Below are 12,058 nucleotides of genomic sequence, written 5' to 3' on the forward strand. Positions count from 1 at the left end.
TGAACATAACACCCACTCTTTACTGAGTTATATAATGTCATCATGTATTTGTACTTCAACAAGTGGCTTGTGCTTTCCCAAGTGTATTAGTCAGAGTTTTTCAGATGAACATTATCAATAGGATATATATATATTCAACTTTCTTAGCACAGAACATCATACAGGCAGATCTTAACCCCATTGGTATGTAAAGATTTGTCAAGATCATTTTCAAGGAAGTGTTTTACACACACACACAAACACACACACACACACACACACCCTCTTAATAAATTAGAACTGTGGAACTCAGCTAGGAACATAGATTGTTGGAGCCAGTCTGTCTGAGTCTAAAGCCTCAAAGAATGTCTATGACATCAGACCCTTTTACTTTTTTAACGATTTATTTATTTCAGAGAGAGAGAGAGAGGGAAGGGCGTGGCAGAGTGAGAAAGAGAATCCTAAAGCAGACTCCCCACTGATTGTGGTGCCCGTCATGGGGCTCGATCCCAGGACCCTGAGATCATGACCTGGGCCAAAACCAAGAGCCCGCCCCTTAACCAACTGAGCCACCCAGGTGCCTCCAGGCCCTTTTTCAGAATACTTTAATAACTCAGAGCCCTTATCTGCTGTGCATGTCCCCTGACTGTGCATGTCTATTATTGCCCTGTAAATTATCCTTGGAACTGAATGTTCTGCCTTATCTAAAGGGCAGGGACTGAATATGCAGCTCCATGGTGCAACTCCTTCTCACTAAGTATGGCATGTGCCTTACCAGGAAATTGCCCATTCTTTCATATATATATAAAAATATAAATTTGTTGTATATATATTGTTTATATATAAATATATTAAAATATGTTTATTTTATACAATAATTATATAATAAATATAGTATATATCATACACACGTATATAATATGTATATATTTTATTTATTATATAATNTGAGAGTTAGAATTCTCTGCACTGTGACTTTGGCTGTGCTTATTTTAACTTGCACCTTAGAGGTACATGTGGTTATGGCTGGGGCAGAAATTATGTCCCATTCTCTCCAGTAAGTTGGATAATACAGAGAATTACCTTAACCACAACAGATTCAATATGCTAATAACAGAAATACCTGATATCAGTTTTCTATTGCTGCACAACAAGTTGCCACAAATTTAGCATCTTAAATCAACCCATATTTATTATTTCACAGTTTCTGTACGTCAGATGTGTGGCATGGATCTAGTGAGTTCTCTGCTTAGGGTCTCACAGGGCTGAAATCAAGGTGTCTGTTGGGCTGGGATCTTACCTGGAGGCTCTGGAGAGGAAGCCTTTTCCCAGCTCATCCAGGTGGTTGGAGGAATCTAGCATCCATGGTGCAGGATGTTGTCGGGGCTGCTCTCAGATTCTAGAGGCTGCCTGTGTTTCTCTTCATGTGGTTCTCTCCATCTTCAAGCAAGCAGTGGTGTGTCAAATCCTTCTTGTGCTTCAGATCTCTCCTGCTTCCCCTTCTGCTGCTAGCCAGAGAAAACTGTCTGCCTTTAAAGAGCTCCTGTGGTTAGATTAGGCTCTTTTGGATAATCTATTTTAGGTCAATTGTTTAGTAACCTTCATTACACCTATAAGATCCCTTTAGCCCTGTAACTGAACACAAATATGCACAAGATAATTCATCTTATTCATGGTATCTGAGATTATGGTGGGAAATCTTGGGAGACCAGTTTGAGGATTCTACCAACTACAACCTTTAATAACCATCACTTAACTATTTATGAAAACCTTTTTTTTTTGTGACCCTGATTGTCTGAATCCTGTGAACATAACACCCACTCTTTACTGAGTTATATAATGTCATCATGTATTTGTACTTCAACAAGTGGCTTGTTCTTTCCCAAGTGTATTAGTCAGAGTTTTCCAGATGTACAGAATCAACAGCATCGTGTGTGTGTGTGTGTGTGTGTGTGTGTGTGTGTGTGTGTGTGTTTAGAGAGAGAGAGATTTATTATAATGAACTGGGTCACATGATTGTGGGATCTAGGAATACCAGAATCTATGCCAGCAAGGTGGAGAGCCAGGAGAGCTCTGGTGTACTTCCAGTCCAAGTCAAAAGGCCTGAGAACCAGGAGAGGCGATGGTGTAAGTTGCAGTCCAACAGCTGCTAAAATCAGGTCTCCAGAAATTCTGATCTTTCAGTTTGAGTCTAAAGGCAGGACAAGAGCAATGTCCCATCTCAAGCAGTCAGGCAAGAGGGGTTCCCCCTGCTTGAGGGAAAGTCAGCCTTTTTGAGCCATGTAGCCTTCAACTGATTGGATAGAGGGCACCCACATTAGGGAGGCCAATCTTTTTACTTGGTCTTCCTGTGCAAATGTTGGGTACATTCATAAACCTCTTCACAGACACACTCAGAATAGTGTTTGACCTAATATCTGGCTACCGTTTGGTCCAGTCAAGTTGACACATAAATTTACACATAACACCAAGCCTCTTAACACAGTCTATCAGTTAGTATTTATTTTTGAATTTTCTTTGTATCTTAGGTGAATACTCTATTTCCATGTTTCCTAACTACATAATGCATCTGTGAATGATTTCACTTTTACTCACATGTTAATTAATTACCTTTAAGGTTATATGTGTGATAGGGAAAACAGATGCACAAGCAGTTTACATTCTTTACTGTAATGGGGAAATTTGCATCAAGTTGCATGCAAATTTAACAATACCTAATATTTATGAAATATTTACCATATTTGGTAAGTCCTTTTGTAAGCTCTGTAGTAGGTGCTTTACCTCATTTGGTCAGCACAATACCATGATGTATGTGTCATTAATAACTCCGTTTTTATGTGAAGAACTTGAACACAGAAATTATGTAATCTTTCCATCATGACGGCTTGTAAGTGACAGGCCCAGGGTTGGAATCTATGGCTTCAGAACTGGTGTTCCTAACTAGTACATGTGCCTATATAATTTATCATCCAAACTAGTACATAAAATTTATTATCCGAGGCAGAATGAGAGTACTTTTATAAATTATACCTGCTCAATAGACATAAATCAGCAAATTTGTAGATATACCTAGATATACCTTGCTCACTCTGTTAGTGAAAATTCTTTTTGTTGCAAGTATTGGAATTCTCATCTAGATTGGCTAAACCAAAAAAGAAATCCATGATCTCAAGGTATTTGTAAGATCATCATCACTTTTCTTCCCTCTGCTAGATTTTTCCTGTCAGCCTACAAACTGGTGTTATTTGTTTTCATCTTTTTTTTAAAAGATTTTATTTATTTATTTGAGAGAAAGAGAGACAGAGACAGTGAGAGAGAGCACGAGTGAGGAGGAGAGGGAGAACCAGGCTCCCCTCTGAGCTGGCTCCCTGGTATCATGACCTGAGCCAAAGGCAGATGCTTAACCACTGAGCCACTCAGGCACCCCTACTGTTTTCATCTTAAAAACAAAGCAAGCAAAAAACCTTCTTTTTACCTCATTCCTTCTACCACCTGCAAGACCATTTATCCTCCTCTTGACAGCAAACCTCCCAGAGAGAGTTTTCTACACACACTGTCTCCAATACTTCTCCCATTCTGTCTTAATCCCATAGTAATCAAGCTTATACACCTTCTACTAAACTAAACCTGTTCTGGTCAAGATAACATCATCATCAGTATTTCTAAATCAAATGGCCTCTCCTCAGTTGACTTATCAATAATTTTGGACAGAGTTAATCACTCACTCCTCCTGGAAGTACTTTCTTTCTTGTTGTGTTTATTCAGGGTTCTCTAGAGAAACAAACCAAATTGACACATACACACCTGTGTTCCAGGACAATACTTTCCTGATTGTTCTCTTACCTCCTCAGTCTCCTTGACTGGCTCTCCTCCTTTCCTTGTGACCTTTTGAATTGACCTTCCTCAGAACTCAAACCTTGGTCCCTTTCTCTTCTCTGCCTACATCCATTCCCTTGGTAATTACATCCAATTTTGTGGCTTTATAGGCCATCTATATCCTCAAGGGTATACCCAAGGACAGAAAACTCCTGTTTATACTTGACCCAAGTACTTCAGTTGTTAATATTTTGCATATTTTTGTCTCTCTTTTTCTCTCTCCCTCTCTCCCTGATTCTCTCTTTCCCTTCCCTCTTTCTTTTTCTATTCCTTACACACACTACATACAGATACACATACATACAAATTTTTTCCAAAATATTTGAGATATGTCCTTCTACCCCCAAATACCTTAGAGTACCTTCATGAGAACAAGGACAGCCTTTTGCATAAACACACTACAATTATTGGGCACCTGGGTGGCTCAGTCGGTTAAATGTCTGACTTTGGCTCAGTTCACGATCCCAGGGTCCTGGAATCGAGTGCCACATCAGGCTCCCTGCTGAGCAGGGAGTCTGCTTTTCCCTCTGCCCCTCCCCTCTGCTTGTGTACTCTCTTTCTCTCTCTCACAAATAAATAAATAAAATCTTAAATAAACACACACACACTACAGAGGGTGAGACGAACCATGAAAGACTATGGACTCCGGGAAAAAAACTGAGGGTTTCGGGACAGGGGATAGGTCAGCCCAGTGATGGGTATTAAGGAGGGCATGTATTGCGTGGAGCACTGGGTGTTATACACAAACAATGTATCATGGAACACTACATCAAAACTAATAATGTAATGTATGGTGACTATCATAACATAATAAAATTGAAAAAAACACACTACAATTATCAAAATCAATAAATTAACATTGATACCATATACCATATTATTATATATCTCATTTACAGACCTTATTCAAATGTGGCCAATTATCTCAACAATGTCATTTATATGAGTGACATCATGTGGTATTTGATTTCTCTGACTTATTTCGCTTAGCATAATACACACGTAGCTCCATCCACATCATTACAAATGACAAGATTTCATTCTTTGTGATGGTTGAGTAATATTCCATAATATATATAAGGAAATGTTATATATATAACATTGATAATATTGATGTTATATATATATAACATGAATATAACATGAATAGACATAATATCAATAAAACATACATAACATGAATAAAAAATCTTAAAATATAACATGAATATAATATATATATCAGCACTTCTTTATCCATTCGCCATTTGGTGGACATTTGGGCTCTTTCCATAGTTTAGCTATTGTGTGATAAACATCAGGGAATTTAAGAAACAAACAGATGAACATGTAAGAAGGAAAAAAAAGAGGGAAGCAAACCGTGAGACTCTTAACAATAGAGAACAAACTGAGGACTGATGGAGACAGATGGATGTGGGATGGGCTAGATGAGTGATGAGTATTAAGGACGGCACTTGTGATGAACACTAGGTGTCATATGTAAGTGAAGAATCACTAAATTCCACGCCTGAAACCAATATTACACTATTTATTAACTAACTAGAATTTAAATAAAACTTTGAAAAAAAACCCAATGTCATTTATAGAAAATCTTATGAATTTTATAGTTTGTCCATTCTTCTCTCCAGTCTAGTATCACACATTATATTTAGTTGTTATTTAACTTTTTTTCCCCTTCACTCTGGAAAAGGTTCTCCAACTTAATGTCTTACACAACCATGACAATTTTGAGACGAATGAACCATTTACTAGAGTGTCCCTCAACTTGGGTTTACTTGATTTTCTAGTCTCATGATTAGATTGAGCTTATGCATTTCTGCAAGGAAGACCACAAAGTGGTACTATATCCTTCTCATTGTATTTTATCAGTTAACACGTGACATCCATTTATTCCATCATTGGTGATACTAAATTTGATCTCTTGGTTAAGGTTGTATTCATCAGATTATTCCAACATAAGGTTAATATTTTTGTGCACTTAAATATTTTGTGTGGAGATACTTGGAGGCTATGGCAATATCCCATTCTATCATCCATTGATGATTCTTCACTGAATCCATTAACACATGACATTTGAAAAATTATATGTTTCCAACTTTATCATTTTCCCCCATTTACTAGTAAGGATTCTTCGGCAATAAAGAGCTTTTCTCTCACCCTCATTTATTAATTATTCATGTCTTCATTTGTTTCAGTATGGGTACATGAATATATATTTTATTCACTCTGTAATGACCCATCATCATCATGATTAATTTTGATGCTTAAATTTGCCCAGATTTGGTCACTGGATGCTCCTTGACTTGTGTTCCCATGTCCTTTGATATGTGTCCATTTTCTTTGAAACCTCTTTTGGTGCAGCAGGATGTTCCAGGCTCTTTTTGTACTTCAACTGTTCCAGCCCTGGAATTAGCCATTTTCCCAAGGAGCCCTGGTGGCTTATCGTATAGAATGGTATTTTGAATAGAGTCTGTGCCCTGAAGCATCATTCTCTATTGGCACTATGACTTGACAATCCCTTACATTTCCTTTAACTCATTACCTAATGTGTGGAATTGGCATAAAAATAGGTTATTTTTCATAGGTATGTGGCAAGGTTTGAACAGAGTAGCGAAAGCATTTAGTGTAGTGCTTGGCACACAGGTAATGTTTTAAAATGAGACAATTTGAGCATCACAGTAAGTAATAATAATAATGGATTATGACCCAATGAATAAAATAAGAATCTATAAGTACACTTGAAAACAATTGGTAGCTATTTTATCATTATTATTATTTTTTTACTATCAAATGCTTCTGGATGTTGATAAGATCCACCTCCAGGGAAAACTTCAGGATTACAATATTTGTCTTGTCAAGTCAAGGCCAGCTCAAGCATTGCAGAGCCTGCAGGAATAGAAACATGAAGAATGATTCTAGAAGCAGGCTTCAGGACTTGTTAACTGACAGACTTCAGTATCAGAGACAAACAATGTGAAGTGAAGAATGTCAACCACTCTTACAAACCCTGCTACTAGAACTCAGTACTTTACTTATCATGGCCTTAACACCACTGTGCTATAAACAGTTATATGTCTGTTCATTCATTAGACTGTGAACTGACAGATGTAACTTGTTTATGACTTACCCTTGATACCCAAAGCAGTGCCAGTCAGTATAGGAGACATTCAATAAGTGTGTGTGCAGAATGAATGAATGAATGAATGAATGAGTGAATGAATGAATGAATGAATGAAAGTGTTGAGCAGTTTCAAATATCTCATTATCATAATTAACAAGAGGAGGAAATTAAGGCTGACAAAAGTAGAGAATCATCCCCAAAGTCATACACTTGTAAGAGGTAGTGGTAGAATTCCATCCTGGTCTGACTCTAGAAGCCTGAAGCCTTAGTCGTATTGCCTCCTTAGATGATGAGCCTTCCCAAAAAGATAAGTCTGCCCGGTTTCCACGTTACCCAGAGTTCAAGGGGAAGCCACGTAGGGACGAGACTGTGTATCCTAGACTGGTTCAAGGGTCAGTTAATTATTTCAATGAATATTTATGGATCACTTACTATAGGTTTTTCAGGATTTGGGGATACAGTTGAGAGCACAACAGTCAGATTCCCTGCTCCCGTTAAATTTTTGTTCTAGTGTGGAGAGATATACAATGAACAAAGGGACTAATAAAATTTTAAATGGTGGAGTAATTAAAGCTTGATTAACAAATGGAGAATCATCCAGTTTGTGTGTATACAGAAGGAAGAGTGAATGTGGAGGTGAAAGAGCTTGCTGGGTTCAGGGAACTTGGAGTAGTTTGTAATAGCTGGAGGTAGAGTGGAATATATGCTGAGAGTTCAGTGGGAATTAGAAAGTAGGATCCACAAGAAGATGAGTCACTTAACTTCTCTGGGATTAAGTGTTTTTGACGAGAAAAGAGGGATGTAGACACCTGAGAAAATGTGTTGCAAATGTGTAAGGCTCAAATCTAGAAACATTAATGTTCTTTTCTGTTATTGAACAATAATGACAATTATAGCTGGTGTTTTTGAGTTTGCTATTTATTAGGTACTGTGCTAATTGCTTTACGTGTTTATATATCCCTCTATAATGAAAAGTAGTGGGAATTTTTATACTTTACAATGTTAGATAGCAGTAGATGGCAAGTATAAGATTAAATCCCAAATCTGTCTAATTTCAAAGAGCTTGTTCTTTTCTCTAAATATTCTCTTTTCTTTTTTCTAAAAGTAGCACTCAAGCAAGAAGTGGCAACCAAGATGAATTGAGTGGTACACGAAGTTTAAAATGGGGGCAGCTGGGTGGCACAGTCGATTAAGTGTTTGATTCTTGGTTTTGGCTTAGGCCACGATCTCATGGTCATGAGATGGAGCCCCAGCTCTGGCTCTGCACTCAGCACAGAGTCTGCTTAGGATTCTCTCTCCCTTACCCACTGCCTCTTCCCCCACCAAAGTAAATAAATAAATCTTTGAAAAAATAAATTAAATGACAGTTATGAAGATTAAATAACAAAGCATTTCCAGAGTGTTCAGTAAAAGGGAAATCAATTAAGTTTATTATTTATATTTCATTCTTAATTTTTAAACTTTTATAGTTTTTCATTTCATTGAATTAATTTTTTTCTTCAGAATTTTTATTTATAATAATTTCTTTTTTTAAAAAAAAGATTTTATTTATTTATTTGACACAGAGAGAGATAGCCAGCGAGAGAGGGTACACAAGCAGGGGGAGTGGGAGAGGAAGAAGCAGGCTCCCAGCGGAGGAGCCTGTTGTGGGGCTCGATCCCAGGACCCCGGGATCACGCCCTGAGCCGAAGGCAGACGCTGAATGACTGAGCCACCCAGGCGCCCCATTTATAATAATTTCTACTCAGCCTAGAGAAGTTAAACTTCTGCTAAATGAAATATATGATATATTTAGGGACAAGTAATCTAAATTTCTAAGAAGATAGTGTTTATAGGTTATAAGACCTCTGGTGATGTCATGTGCCATTCCCATTAATAAAGAGAAATCCTTTCTGAACCCATCTTCCCCAGTATGGAGACCCTTGAGAAATGCGGACCGTGTGCTAGTGAGAAATCCAGGTATAAATGGATATGTGTGTATGTGCTGGTGGTTTTAGAATATGAACGTGAATTCTTGGATGGCCCTCCCTTTAAAAGGTGGAGCTTAATCCCCTCCCCCCTGAGTGTGAGATGGACTTAGTGACTTGCTTCTAAGAAATAAAATGAAGTGGAAGTGATGGTGTGCAACTTTAAAGACTAGGTCCTTCCTCTCTAGGATCTGAAGGAAGCTGAAAGAAGCTAGCTGCCATGTCATGAGGATACCCAACAGCCCAGTGGAGAGGCTCACGTGGTATGGAACCAAGGCCTCCTGCCAATAGCCCTGTGCTGTGAGACCATCATATGTCATCTTATAAGTGGACCATCCAGCCCCAGTCTAGTCTTCAGATGACTGCAGGTCTGACTGACTTCTTGAGAGAAACTTCATGAGACACACTGAGCCAGAACCACCAGATACACCATTCCTAATTTGACCTGCCAAAACTGTGTAAGATAATAAATGTTCACTGTATTAAGTTGCTACATTTCAGATGTAATTTTCTACACAACATAGATAATTACTATAGTGTGTGTTCATTGATGAATAAGAGAGCAGTGTAAATTAACTTTTCTAAAAGTGGTACTATTCAACTGGTGAAAATCTATCATCTTGACCCAAGAGCTATCACCACATTGCAGTAAGATGCTGTCATAAAATGGTTTCTTTCTTCTTCCTGCCAGTTGCTACTTTTTATGTCACAAGCATGTCAGGGTTTGTCCTACCACTTAGCATAACTGCCTAGAATGCCTGTGATGAAGTTTGATTTCAGTCTCAGAAAGATAGACATTGTTAATAAGAGAAGGCTGGTAGCCTGTCTATGGAGAAGTCCCACAAAGTGAAGTTTGCACAATACAGCCTGTTCTTTGTCCTAAAGGGTCAGAAACTATTTTATCAGAATATTCAGAACTCGTTGACTAAATTGACAGACTTGGGGGCTGAGGTATACAAAGTAAATTCATACAAGACTAATATATAAATCAGAAAGCTTCTCTAAATTTACTGTGTGCAGAATGGAATTCTGGTGCTCTCATCCAGAGTTCCTTCTTTCTCTGAATTACAGTGTGGAGGCCATATTAGCAAATCAGAAGATGGTTCAGTTAAGCTTGCAATTAGTGCCCAAAGTGGCGAGTCTCAAAGTATGTTCTTCCCAAGCCACTGTAAGTCTTGATAAACTGATACTTTCTCACCACATGTTGATTTAATTAGTTTTACTCTCTGGGGATATCTTATTACCAAGTCCTTAGGGGGTATCTCACTGTTGTCTTCACACATTACTGGAGTTGAGCCCCCTTTCATAGTCTTCTTTAGGTGGTGGTAGTTTGGCAAGATTTTCATCAGGAAATCTAGCTGTAGTATCTGGGGCTCGGGTTGCTCAGTCTGCACAGCACAAAGACAGTCTGCACCATTGATCACTATTCTCAGGGATGACCTGAAATGTATTCAGGTTGCAACAAGCTACAATGATGCAACCACTTGTCAATATTACATTTCTGTCCACACATGCTTTTGATGCAATAACATTATTATCTCCCATTTTCATGGCTTGGGAATAACAGCCAATTTCAAACACATTATTTGTGCCAATGATCATAGGTTTCAGTTCTGGATCTTCAGCATTACGGGTGATATTATCAGGGTGAGCATTTATGACAAGCACCTGTTCTTCTATTAGGTTACATTCACCAATCACTACTGGCATGGCTTCTGCAATAATTTGTGCTTTAGAGTGGATCACTGTCCTCGCTCCTCTAGTTACATCACCTCAGATTTCACTTTCTACACACACAAGTGCTCCAGGAGCAATCTTTACACTATTTTGAGACTTCTCCACCATGGTTTGGCCCCTGTCACTCATGGAATTAATTTTTAAAAATATTTACCATAGCATATAATGCATGTTTCGTATTTTCAGTACTCATACAAAATTTCCTTTAAATTGAGTTTGAGTAAAAGATGATACAATATAAATGAAAATATTAAGAAATACTAATGTGAATTTTGAGTATATCTTGTAAATCTTAAAGTTATATTACATGCGTGACTGAGGTACTATTGAAAAAAACTGTGCTGGGGCACCTGGGTGGCACAGCAGTTAAGTGTCTCCCTTCAGCCCAGGGCGTGATCCCGGCATTATGGGATCGAGCCCCACATCAGGCTCCTCTGCTGTGAGCCTGCTTCTTCCTCTCCCACTCCCCTGCTGTGTTCCCTCTCTCACTGGCTGTCTCTATCTCTGTCAAATAAATAAATAAAATCTTTAAAAAAAAACTGTGCTAAGTCAGGCTTTATAATGAGAACTTTGCTGGATAGCTGTTTGGGCTCCTAAATTTTTTTTTGTTAATGAGATTATCCCAGAGAGCCTCACAGTACCCAAAAAGTTTGCTTGAAAGCTAATCTCAAAAGTAATATAAATTATACCTACAAAAATAGCATCTACTATATCAAGTCCCTATTATAAGTGTGCATTTTTCCTGTGTTGTCTATAAAATATTAATTTATTATGACAGCAGATAGTTCTGCCCACCATATTTACAGAAGTGTTTTTTGCCTTGGATATTCAAAGACCAATGAAAACATTGTCATAATCATGGATTTCACAACCTTATGTTGGAAGCAGACAAATAAAAAACAAACTATAGACTCTGAAATATGAATGGGTACAGACTATAGCGGGAATACTAAGGAGGAGTAGAGGGGAAGTGGGCCAAAGAAATGGACAGAGTAGGGGTATCTCAAAATGTAGAATAGAAAGAGAGCTGTCCATTCCTTGCTAAGGTTGAAGTATTCATTTGTACATGACCATTACTTTCATCTTTGAATTCACATTCTTGGTTTTGTCAGTATAAAATAAAATATAATCTGAATAAAATATATCTTTACAGTTTGAAATAAAATAATGTAATTATCAGACAGTGATAGTTCAACTCTTTCTACAGCAAAACAAGTAAAAACTGCTTAAGGAGCTATGTTAAAAACTAATCATTTTGTTTATATATATCACATCTTCTTTATGCATTCATCTATTTTTTAAATTCAATTAGCCAATGTATAGAACATCATTAGTTTTTGATATATTGTTCAATGATTCATTAGTTGCTTGATAAACA

General features: G+C 37.7%; 1 pseudogene; it reads right to left on the reverse strand.

Annotated features, from left to right (window-relative positions):
- Positions 1-10,788, reverse strand: part of LOC100469976 — a 13,199-nt pseudogene extending 2,411 nt beyond the window's left edge.
- Positions 10,789-12,058: the final 1,270 nt, after the last annotated feature.

Source organism: Ailuropoda melanoleuca, chromosome X (assembly GCF_002007445.2).
Source record: "Ailuropoda melanoleuca isolate Jingjing chromosome X, ASM200744v2, whole genome shotgun sequence".
NCBI classification, from domain to species: domain Eukaryota; kingdom Metazoa; phylum Chordata; class Mammalia; order Carnivora; family Ursidae; genus Ailuropoda; species Ailuropoda melanoleuca.